The sequence below is a fragment of the Babylonia areolata genome, chromosome 20 (assembly GCF_041734735.1).
Source record: "Babylonia areolata isolate BAREFJ2019XMU chromosome 20, ASM4173473v1, whole genome shotgun sequence".
Lineage (NCBI taxonomy): Eukaryota > Metazoa > Mollusca > Gastropoda > Neogastropoda > Buccinidae > Babylonia > Babylonia areolata.
In genome coordinates, this window is record NC_134895.1 from 29,813,327 (window position 1) to 29,826,548 (window position 13,222).

Here is a 13,222-nt window from a genome sequence, read left to right on the forward strand (position 1 = left end):
ACCACACTTCCTGCCATGATAAAACTGATAAGAATGATAATGAAATTGGTGGAAAATGATTCATCATTGATTTCTCCCTACTTATTTTGTCGTCTCTCTCTCACATACACAAAATCACATAATTTTTTTCTCTCTAAAATTGGGAACCTGAACTCTTTCACTGCCACAGGCAACCATAGTCGACTAGACAGTGCACCACCTATGGTGACTTTCACTGACATCCATATTAAATGACTGTTTTTAACATTGTAACAAAGCTTGACAGCTGCAGCCAGTTTCCTGCCAACAGAACATTGACTAACCTATGCTCCCTGACCGAATTTGAAGTGAACAAGTCCATTATGTTGTCTTGACATGAACTGAAGCCTGTGACTGAGAGCATCCAATCTAAAATATTTGGCAATGGGGATTGTTTTTAACACAGAAACTTAGGGGTGAAAGAGTTAAGAAAAGTTTTTAAAAAGGCCTCATACCACTCTGCTCTGCTTGCTCCCTTTGATAGTTGATAGTAACATTGCTTTGTACTATTTCATATTTATTTTATATAATGATAATAACACTAATGATAATGGTAGGCCCAACACTCAGTTTGTGTCATAGACAGACATAAGCTGAACACTTGGGCCAACAGCAAAGTGAGAGCTGCATGATCAATGGTTTCTTCATTGCAGTGGGAAGTCATTTACAGATTAGTCTTTTGTGAAGGGCTATGACTCTAAAACTAGGAGACAAGACTGCACTGGCTCTTAGTGCTGCAGCTTTGGGGGTTAGCTGGCCTTTAGGAACCATCCCAACACCAAATGTCCTAAAACCCTCTTGGCTGAGAGTGTGGAGATGTAATGTGGGCAAGACACTCTCTACTATAATCAAATTCTAGTCAAGATAGTTGGGATAACAGTTGCCTCCTCTGCTGTTCTGGTGGTCATAGTCGGACATGACTGACTATCATACAATAAAAATGGAAATTTAATTCATGCCTTCCAGCTCTCAAGGCGCTTTACAGTAACAGCAAAAAGTAATACCAAAGAAACAATAATATGGTATGGTGTATAATCAAAATGATAACAAGTAACAATATCACACACACACACACACACACAAATGGGTGCTTGTGCGCGCGCGCGCACACACTTGCACACATTCAACACACGAGCACATACACACACACACACACACACTTGCACACATGCAACACACACGCACATACACACACACACAACATACACTCACAGGCAACCGCACCCACACTCCCTCCTCATGCACACACATCAAACAAGTAATCAGTCTGGATGGAAAAAGCATGTTCTTAAATGGTAGGGAGAGGTAGGTCTTAATCATAGTAATGGAGAAAGAAATATGTTTTCAGACCTGACCTGAAACTTGAAAGACCCTTGGGACTGACTGTGTTGGAGACAGTATGGTAGAGTGTTCTAGAGCTTAGCTGCTGAGGAGAAAAAGGCTCGTTGGCCATGCTGTTTGCATGTGAAATTAGGAAGCTGAAAGAGCCTGGTGTCAGCTGAGGATCGAAGAGACCTGGAGGGAATGTATATCTGGAAAAGTTCTGACAGATACTGAGGAGACAGGAGCACTTGTATTTTATTCTTTGTTCAATTGGAAGCCAGTACAATTTATAAAGTAGAGGACTGCAATGTTTATTTCAAGATGATCAATAAATGAACACCATGATAAAATCCACAGGTCCGCAGCAGAAGCAACTGTTCCTGTGCTACCATCTAGCAGTTAAATGAAAAGCAAAAATTTGTCATGATGTCACACCCTCACAACTTACCTTTCCAGTTACTACCCTCCAAACAAACATAAACACAGACAAAAAATACAGAAGTATTTCTTTCACACACACAAACGGGTTCAGCTTTAAAAAAAAAGGAAAAAAAGAAAAAAAAAAGGAAATTTATATATCATACACACACATACACAAATGGGCGTATGCGCACACACACACACACACACACACAATAATAATAATAATAATGTACATTTATATAGCGCCCTTTCTCTCCAAGAGCTCAGGGTGCTTTACATGAAAGAAAAATATTCCCCAACCCATCCCCCCACACACTGTCCCTTTGCCACTCTTCATGCATCCAAAGTGAGCTGACAAGGGTGGTGTTGGAGAACAAGGAAACTGAGAGTGCATAATACACACACACACACACACACACACATCACAACACACACACATATACACTCACACCCACACTTCCTCTTTCTCCGTCCTCATACACACAAATTACAATCAAGTAATCAGTCTGGGTGGACAAAACACATTCTAAAATGGTAGGGAGGAATAGGCCTTGATCATAGTAATGGGTAAAGAGATATGTTTTCAGACCTGACCTGAAGGACTCCAGGGACTGACTGTGTTGGAGACAGTATGGTAGAGAGTTCTAGAGCTTAGCTGCTGAGAAAGAAAAGGCTAGTTGGCCATGCTGTTTGCGTGAAAAATTAGGAAGCTCAAAGAGCCTGGTGTCAGCTGAGGATTGAAGAGTCTTGGAGGGAATGCATGTATGGACAAATTCAGACAGATCCTGAGGAGCACAGCCTGTGATAACTTTGAAGCAGATAAGAGCACTTGGATTGAAAACCAGTGCAATTTATAAAGCAGGGGAAGACAGTGTTGATTTATATATATATATATTTTTTATAAATGAGCCTAGCAGCAGAGTTCTGAATGCACTGAAGAGGTTGAATGACAGATTGAAGACAGGCAATGAAAACAGAGTTGCATTAGGCCAGACAAGATAGGATGTAAGAAGAGACTAGAGTCTTGGTTGCCTCTTCTGTAAGAAGTGAATGAATTGAAGAGATATGTTTGAGCTCGATGTAGGCTAGTTAGTAGTTGGCAAGTTTTTGCAACATGCTGTTTCAGGGAAAGATCGCTGTCAAGAAGAACACCAAGGTCACAGACACAGAAAAAACTAGATTTCGCAATATGCCAGTGGTAGTGAAGTAGGAATAGGAACTGAAAGGGAAGTGGGTTGTGACTTTTTAAAGAAACGCGTGGCTTCATTTTTATCATAATTCAATTTAAGTTTGTTGTTTGACATCCAATTTTCAGAATACAAGCCTGTAACAATGATGAGAGCAAAGGAAAGTCAGCAGGAGCAGCACATTGTAGTAGCTGTGTGTCGTTGGCAAACATTTCATGTGCAACCAAGTCTTAGTGACTGTGGATTAACTCAGAGTGGAAGTGTACATGATAAACAAAACGGCCTAGCACAGAACCTTGTGGAACACCAAATGCCAGGGTTGAAGTTTCAGAGCGATGATCTTTAACCAGCTCAAAATGATTTCTTTCTGAGAGGTGAGACTGAAACCAGTTGAGTGCTTTCCCACAAATTCCAAAGGTGTTCTCCAGCCTGGTCAGTAAAATTTTGTGATGAATCACGTCAAAACCGGCTGAAAAGTCCAAAAGAAGTGATACTGAAATTTTGTTCTCATCAAGAAAGGTTAAAATATCTTTCACGACAAGAAGGATAGCTGTCTCTGTGATGTGTCCTAAGTGGTAGGCAGACTGATGTGGGGAGAGATGACCACTGGAGTCAAGATGAGAAGAGAGCTGATGGAAGACTGCTTTCTCTTGGATTTTTGACAAAAAAGGAAGGTTTGAGAGAAAACACTGGGATCAAGAGAACTTCTCTTTGGAAGAGGTTTAACAATAATGGTGGTTTTGGATTCAGGAGGGACAATTCCAGACAAAAATAAATCATTTATAATGTTGGTGATGGATGGAGAAAGTGAAGATGGTCAAGTAGAAGAGGAGTGGGAATGGGGTCAAGATTGCAGGTGGTTTTGGATTATTTTATGATTACATTTCAAATGAACTCTTCAGATACTGGCAAGAACCAAGTACTATGATACTGTGTAGAGGAGGGATTATGGTTGTGAGTGTGGAAAGTAGTCCCTGATGGCTTTGATTTTCTTGTTTATGAAGTCAGAGAATAGGTTAGGAATATGAGAAAGGTTGTGAGAAGAAGGGAGAACAGTATCCATTGTTTTTACAATCATAGCATTGACAGTATGAAACAGGTCTCTGAATGAGAAGGCAGCCGCAATCTTGGCTGAACAAAATGTGGATTTAGTGCGATGCACAAAATCAATAACTTTTTGTTTTGCAGTGTTGTATAACTGTTGGTGTTCTAAAGGAAGCGTCTGGGTTTGTTCCAGTGTACCTTTTATTTACCTGTGTGCCAGCTGAATTATCAGCATAAGCAGCATTGACTGGTATTGTGTACCTTGTCAATGGAATGAGTTTTCACTCTATATTGTTGGTATACTAGTTGGGATATGGCCCATTTTAACTCTTCATAGCCATGTTCACACTTTGAATGCTCTTGTTCAGATGCTATTAAGGGATACCAGAGCAGAACGACACTGTGTGATTTTAAGTTGACAAACTGGTGTGTGCTCATTGACTGTGATTCTAAATGAATAGAATTAATAAAATGCTTTAAACAGGGTCCATACACATTTGGAATTTTCAAATTCCATGACTTTTCTAAAACTTTTCCATGCCTTTTTCTGAATTTTTCATGACTACAAATTAACTAATTTCTGAACAAAATGCATTTCTTCTGTTATCAAAATGACCTGTTGGGTAGATAAAACTTGCAAACACTGATGTGCTTTACATATCCAAATTGCAACTGTCTGAAAAACACAATGATAAAGTTGATACATACTTTATGACGGTTTAACACCACAAATTCACAGAATTAGTAGTGCCCTCTAAGTATCTTGTATGAAACATTAAAACTGCATTACACTGATACTAAGCAGTTAAACTGGTGATTGTCCAAGTTATTAAAAAAACCTGAAGTTTTTTTCTTCATTCTCAGGCATAGTCTGTCAGGTGGCAAAAGGTAACGCTTACCCCAGCAAGGGAGGTTGGGATTTTTTATAATGTATAAAAAACTGAAGTTTTTTTTCTTCATTCTCAGACATAGTCTGTCAGGTGGCAAAAGGTAACACTTACCCCAGCAAGGGAGGTTGGGATTTTTTTTTTTTTTGTATTTTCTTGTGTGTTTTTATGTCAGAAATCATAATTTACCTGTCTGCCAAGTTTAAATTACAGCATAAATACAGGGAGTGGGTAAATGTAGGCCATTTTTCTTCTTTGGGCCATATAAATAACTTTCAGGGGTATACGTGCTTTATACGGCTCTGCATCCACACATTTCATCGTATAGTTAATTTCTTCATGTCTGCAGAAAGGGATCACAGTGAGCTGTTCCAAGAATGACTTCAAAATTGGATGAGTGCCGTAATAGTATGTCACATTGTCAAATACTTCCAATGTACTGAAAATGCTCAAACAGCAGCAACCTGTTTACTGGATGAAGGATTTCTTTATCAGCATGAAGTAACTGCTGACATAATTAGGCACTGTATTAGAATACATTTCTGTTATATATGTAGTATTGCATTTAATCAGTCTAATTGACATGGTTTATGGCCCACCCAACTGCAAAGGCCATATTGGGTTCTTTTCTCTCTTTTCTTTTCTTTTTCCACACATTTTTATGAAAGAAATCACTATGTTTCAACCTGACTGTTTTGTTGTTGTTATTTGTTTGGTTTGGGGTTTTTTGTTTTAAAGTGAGGGGAGTATATATGTCACTTTTCCTTCTTCAAACTAAAGCGATGAAATATGGGGCATACCTGACTGCAACGCCACAGTAATCACATAATAAACTTATTCATTTCCTTTGTGTTTAGCAGAAACGGTTGAAGCATGGACAATCAAAGTCTACATCATTCACAACAAAAACGATTTGCAGACTACAGAAGTATTATAGTGTGCAAGGTTATGGTTAAGTCATGACATCCCCATGACACAATACACTACCCCTTGTTTAACACTTTCCCCCTACTCTCCCCCCACCCCCACCCCTCCCCCCATCCCTACCCCTTCCTGACTCCTCCCCCAATTGAGACTGTTGGTCACAACAAGTCTTTTCCCTCTGCACCTCCCCTCCCCCACCCCTCTCCCAGTCCTCTCCTCCTTTGCTAAGCCCATATGCCTGTTGCTGAGCCACTTGACGGCACCTCACAGTCTAACATAGCCAGAACAATCAACCTCTCAGACACCACTTTAACTCTCCTCATCCCTCCCCCACCCCTTCCCTGCTGAAGTGTGTGTAGGGATTGGGATAGTGTGTGTGTGTGTGTGTGTGATGCATCCCTGCCATTGGTCATCTTCTTGTGACCAACCAGGTGTCCGTTTGCAACATTTTATACAAATAGTGTGTTTGCAACCAATCAGGTGATGTTGTGTCTCTAAATCGACACAGTCTAGAGTGTGTCAGGACCACTGGTCCCTTGGTTTGTACCAGTTGGGAAAGCATGAATATGAACAGCAAGCTCATATGGCTACAGCCTTTCCCTTTCCTTCAGCAAACTATATAGCCAAGAGTGAGAGACTGAGGCTACACTGAGAAAGAGATCTGTTGACCAACGGGGCTGAAAATATTGATCTAGCATCTATTTTTCAGGCTTAGTCAAATGTTTGGTTCCTGGTTCTGGATTCTGTGACTAACACACTGCCCCAGTGGGACTGGATTCTGTCACAAGAACATGAAGTTAACCTCACATTGATTACTGATATGTCAGCCAGGATCTATGTATCTGTAGCATAGGTATTTGTTCAGATTTTGACAGTGGTGAAGAAGTGTAACTTAGGATTTTGCTCTTGGAAAATGATTTAGAAACTAGATTGACAGAAGGGTTGTTTCCCTACTTCTGCTTCAGTTGTTCTCCTTCAGATCAAAAGATGAGTTAGAACCATGACTTATTCTGCAGTCATGGGGCTGTGAGAGGAAACACTTTTGAAAAATAGATTTGAAGAATAGATCAGTTAAAATGGCTGGCCTGTGTTAGCGGTAAACCAGGAAGACTGAGAGTGAGTCTTGTGGACAATAACGCCCACCAACACCTGTGTTGGCTAGGAATCTGAAGCGTGTACACAGTTGGTTTTGTTCATGTATTCCTTGTGTTGGTTTATTGTGTTTGGTTTTATGCTTTAATTTTCTTGATTTGCTTTTATTTCTTTTTGGAACACTTGGATGTCCTCAGTGCTTAAAAGTTAAATTTGATATTTACTTTGGTGGTGGTTGTTTATCCCTAATGTGATTTGTCTTCATCACTACAGTCCAATTTGTATTTCTTGGATGTTGTTATTATAGAGTCCGTTTTACTTGAATTCAGAAACCCTAAGACATTTAATAAATCTAAATGGGGACACGTTTTCCTGTGTGTACCTTGCAAAGGGATACTTGCAGTACTGGTTAATAGTGTCTATGCACTGATCAAGAGTAACAGAAATTGATTTGTATGAGTTTAAGTACATTACCGTAAAGTTCGGTCTATAGGCCGCAACTTTTTACCCCAGCTTCAACCTCTGCGGCTTATACAATGATGCGGCTTATTTGCGGATTTTAATGATCCCGGGAGTGTCACATTCTTGTCTATTCTTAGCTGCCCTTCAACTCACTAAAATCATGATTTCTGTCCATGAATTTTTGGATGAGCTTCAGGATAGTGTGCCAACTGTTCACGTTTTATAAATCAAATCCGCACACATTAAAGCCTTCAGATCAGCATTCAGTTCTACTCTGCTCAAGCGTACACCCTCATCATGCCGAAAACGCGACGTTATGCCAATGATGCAGCCTTCAAATTGAAGGCGATCGACCCAGCAGACGACAGTACAAGCGACGAACCAGCAGTGACCTCCACCTTCATGTTCATGAAGTGAAAGTGAGGCTGAAGTCAGTGACAAGATGGCGGAGGAAGTTGTGCTGGTTCTCTTCAACTCTGACACTGAAGATGAAGATTTTAGTGGATTCAGTGAGCAGGATGACGTTGAATAAATGTGACTATCCCTAAATTATGGATCTTATTTTCGTTGTGTTTATTTATTATTTTTTTGTGGCACTAGCAGTATTTTCACTTGCTTGTCTTTGTGTTGTTCCCGCTTGTGTTTATTTCATAACCTACAGTATCGACAGCTTTTCTGTTGTATCAGTATGTGTTCCGGTACCGGAAATAAGTGCGGCTTATAAACCGGTGCGGCTTATGTATGTATAAAGTTCATTTGTTTCCAAAATTTTGTGGGTGCATCTTATATACCAGTGCGCTCAATAGACCGAACTTTACGGTACTTGTAAGTGTTTCATTCTTGTTTTACTGGTAACTTAGTTTCTGATGGCTGGAAACACAGTATGATGTCAGTTAAACTGTAGTGTGATATCACAAGAACATTGAGAGACCCATTGAGCTGATGTGGTATTGCACACACAAGTGTAACAAACGTTGTTGATTCAGAAACCATGAGTTGTGTCCAAGTACAGCCAGTATGTGTGTGACTTGCTGAGTGAAAGAAAAGTAGTTAAGGTATAGAATGTAGATTGCTAGATGGAAGTACTGGTTTGAGTTTGTGATTCCCATGTGCTGTAGTCATGTGTTAAATGCCAGTGGGACAACACATTGTAATGTGTTTAAAAGATTTCAGACCACTGAAAGTGGGTCCTATGTTGTTGCACACAGTTTGCTACATATTCACAAGAGACAATTTACTCGGTACTATGATTACCAGTGAGATACTTTGTAGAGACAAAGGGAAGATGTATTTGGTACTATGTAAACAGTTATTCTTGTATGGTGGTTTAACTGTGGTTATGAACACTGAGAGTTTGTATTAAAGTCAGTGACATGTGTGGTGCACAGTTTGTATTAGTCAGTCATATATTTGGATTACAATATTTTATGTCACCAACTGTTGGTTGTGGATTAGCTTATTGGAGCTTCTGTATTCTGCATGGATTTTGGTTTTTGTATACGTTCCAGGTGTGCTGCTAAGTGCTGTTTAGTAAGAGAAAATAAAACACCTCAATTCATCTCACTAAAAGACCCTGCTTGTGATACGAGGAGAGAGTGGAGTGTGCACCTGTCCTCCACCTGTGATCCATTCCACTACCCTACCCTTACTTCCTCCACCATTCTTCATTCCCCACCCCATCCCCCTTTTTACATAAGATTAGTGACCGAAAAAAGCAAGGCTCAAACTGAGAAATATGAAATTTGATATGTTCACAAAACCAGTACAAATTATGAAATTTACACAAAGTTGAGTCTAGATGATTTATTGTACAGATTTCACAGAAAGTGTTTAAAAAAATTTACAAATGTCAGACATATTCTTGAATGCAAACGGTGAAACAATGACATATGCACAAAGCCAAAGTGGAGGAGGATACCACAGCCAGGCCATCAACTCCCAGGAAAAAAGATAACTTACACTGCAAGCTTCAACTGTTTTGTTTCTAAAAGACTGCTGCATCATGTGTGACACAGTGGAGAAATGGAACCCAGTTTCTAAAGACCAGAGCTGTCAAATGGGAAAAAGTGTGGGGCAAGATTGCTGAAGACTCAATCAAAAAGGCAACTGAGGGAATTATTGTGATCGTCTAAATACATGATAGATCTTGTGGCACAGGAAGCATACTGCCACAAAATCTTTCAGAAGGGACTTAATTCTGAGACATGGATAGACATGGAAGAAGAGACAAATCATTTACAGAGCAAAAGGAAGCCAACAGGAATTTTAACCGTGTGCAAGTAAATGGAAAAGAGCATCTTTGGCGGTCAGAGTAGAGCTTGTATCAATGCTGAGAAATGTATCATACATGCAAGAGAAACACCCCAGTTACACAATCCAAACTACAGGATTGAACACTCTGGGACAAAATTAGTTTTGCAGCTCCAAATAACATAGTGGGTTACTATACTAATCAGACATACACACAAACTGAACCATTAAAAGTGTTTTTCTGTATCAGAGGAAAGAATCTTGGAAGAGGCAGTCCTCACTCTTGGCTGTCTCATTCAGAAGAGCTCAAATGAGTCCTTAGCCACCAGCAATTGCGTCTTTTTTGACTGAATACCAAAACTCTCCTGATTCTGCATAGGAATTTCTCGAAAGTGTTCTGACGGGAAAGAAAAATGCCCCTCCCCTAAAAATAAATATTGAATCACTTTATCTGTTTCGCAAGAATGTAATTTGCTTTCACAAGTGGAAAGCGGAAATGCCAAAGCCTGCAATCTGCCATCTAACAGGAAACTCTAGACTTGTCAGGATACATATTTCAAATCACTTTGGTCACTGCATGTCTCACAGATGTGTCCTTGAACTTGAAACTGCAGTCTGCTACAATATAAAGTAGCAGCTTAAAACCAATTTTCCTGTGATTCTTCACTCCTGCGGAGACAATGTTGATTTACAGGGGACAGGATCAGGATCTGGCATAACACATTCAACACATGGATCTGCTGTTCAAGAACAAGGAACTCTGAAAACCAGGCCCAGACACCGGTGCTCAATGATGCATATCCTTCATCGACACACCCACCTAGCCTTCGGTATCAGCTTCCGGAGCTTCAACCATGTTTCACAAATGAAAAGGTGGATGTTCCCATTCAACTTACTGCAGATGCTGCTGCTATGTCCAGATTCAAGCAGATTCTGACCAGATACACGCATCTTGTGAGCAGAATTGGCAGATTAGGTGTCACTCACTGGAACGAATCTAGCTAATATGCAGGAGCACACGGGTGTTCAGTGCTGGCACTTTAGTTGGCCCTGCGAAAGTTCGTGAACCCAGGAAGTAGGGCATGGATATAAATAAACGCAGCTGACAAACAGGCCGCGCCAGCAGCACTCGCTGAACGCTTGTTCGGCGGTAAATCTGCTTTGTTTCTTTCGCGCATCATCTCCTCGGATGGATCGGAAATAACGACTAAAGAAGTGGTTTTCTAAAAAGAACACAAAATAAGCTTTCCATTGACTCCAAACACAATATGTTTTCTTACATAGCGGTTGTTGCGGCAACGGCTGAAACATAAATGAAGAAAGAGAAGAGAAGGATAAGCAGAAACATGATCGCAAAAATCGTTAAGTTTAAATCCCTCTCTAAGAAAACAGGCGTTTAGCACAATAACATCGTAAATACACACATAACATATAGCATGCCTGCATGCAGATTAGCTTACCTTTTGAGTTGTGCGATTTTTCTTGGCAGCACAACAAACGTTTAAATGAACACACTGTAGCATGGTGAGAGTGAGCAGCAGGGGGATGGAGAGCGGGGTGAGTGTCTGTCGGCTTATGGCACTGCCGTGCCCTTCATTTCACGAGAAAGACGAAGATTTTTAAGGTTAAAAAAAAAAAAAATGAAACGATGATGTTGATAAAATAATGAAATTGTGTAAATCAAATCAAACTGCACTCCAATAATACAACCAGGAATGGCAATAATTCAACTTTCTGTAATCGCTGCAGGAAATGTGTGGATGCTGTGAAAAGGTGGGAAAAGTGGGGCGGGGGCTGCGGGGCCGAGTGAAACAAAGAAGGCAGTGTCCCAGTTTGGCGCGCGGGGCCAGAAATACCGCGGCGAATGTGCCGGTCAGTGCAGAGTGCGGTGGGAAAGTCTGGCATTAAAAAATTTTTGACCCAAGACGCTAGACGCTGCTCGGCCAACTAAAGAGCCGGATTTTGTGCTCGGCTGAGCAGCCGTGAGCAGTCACCAGTTGACTGCAACCTGTTCTTCATCCTGTCACATCCTGTTCTGCAGGTGTCGCTGAACACAACAAGACAACCAGGTCAGGAGTATGTTTGACCTTGCAGATGCACAGAAAGCATGATGGTCAATTGGCAAAAGGAGGAGTTTGTATTATACTCCATGTTTGGTGATACATATACTTACCATGTCAAACTGATGCAAACTAGGCCTATCGGTTTGCTCTGCTTGGCCAAATTTCACGCGGCTAACAGTGAAAAGACAACCCGTCTTGCCCGGTCTGCTCTTAGCCAATCAAACGCCTCTAAAAGCTATAAGTGCTGAATCATTCCATGGCCATCGAGAAAAATGCCCCATGAGAACCACGGGAGAGACACAGGGATGGACGGGCGGGCATTCGAGTTTGACATGGTAAGTATATGTATCACCAAACATGGAGTATAATACAAACTCCTCCTTTTGGTGTCATATACTGTACCATGTCAAACTGATGCAGAATTTAAAGCAAATGGAGGAGGGCAATGCCTACTGGTTCATATGGGGAGCCCTTGTAACCGAGACGGCAGTGTTAGCTGCGACAAAGGAAATCCCCTTGGAACCATCAGCCCCGGTCACATGGAAATCCCTGAGGTAGAAGTTGATGAAGGGATTCTCAGACCACCAGAAGGCTGCCTCCAAGATGTGCTGCAGTGGCACTGAGTGCTGGAAAGCAGCCGAAGTTGCTATGGCCCGCACTTCTTGAGCTCTGGAATTAAGACAGCTGATATCCCTGTGAGAATGAGCGTAGGCTCTATGAATGACTTGGGAAACCCAGCGGGAAATGGTGCCTGCAGCGATGTCTTTCTTGTAATTCTCATTGAGGGAGATGAGAAGACACCTCTGAGAAGAACGCCTATGGCGAGACCTATCCCAATAGTATTTGAGACACCAAACAGGGCAGAGATGCCTATCCTCATCATCTTGGACAAGAATATAAGACAAAGCTCTGACCCTCAGAGAGGGGGAAGGGACCTTGGGGTCTTGGTACTTAACCAGAAACTCTGGAAGGAAATGAAAGAGTGATGGAACCATCTCTGTGGAAGGCCAGATCTTGTGGCATTCCACTAAGACCATGAATCTCGCTTCTACGACGGCCTATGATCAGCAACAGAAGGAAAGTGGTCTTGAGGGTGAGTAAGTCGAAAGGAATAGTCCCCAATGGCTCGAAGGGTTGTTTTCGAATGAAATCCAGCACCAGGGGCACTCTTCTGGGGTTTCTAGCTTCCTTCAGAGAGGCGCCCCTAGCCACCTCTCTGAGCAGGAAATCCGCCTCAAAGGCGGGACCACCTAGCTGTTTGATTGTGGTACAGATGGCAGACCTGTACCCTCGCACAGAACTAGCAGACAGGTTGAGAACCGAGGAGCAGTGAAAAGTTGGCCAGCTGCATGCTCGTAGGGTTAGTAGGGGGAACGTCCTGAGCCGTACACCACCGCAACCATTTCTTCCAGCGAAAGTCATACAAAGTCTCTGTTCCCTCCCTCCTTGCTTTGGTGACTATGGAGAGGAGGTCAGAGGAGGCACCCCCTTGGGTAAGCGCAGCCGATAGAGGCCGACCGAGGGGTCGAAGACTTCAATGGTGATGCTG

At 41.6% G+C, this 13,222-nt stretch overlaps 1 protein-coding gene across 1 annotated transcript in view; it reads right to left on the bottom strand.

Annotated features, from left to right (window-relative positions):
• The window catches only part of LOC143295387 (DNA repair endonuclease XPF-like), a 223,768-nt gene that overhangs the window by 88,860 nt on the left and 121,686 nt on the right, over positions 1-13,222 (bottom strand). The gene's annotated exons all lie outside the window — the stretch shown is intronic.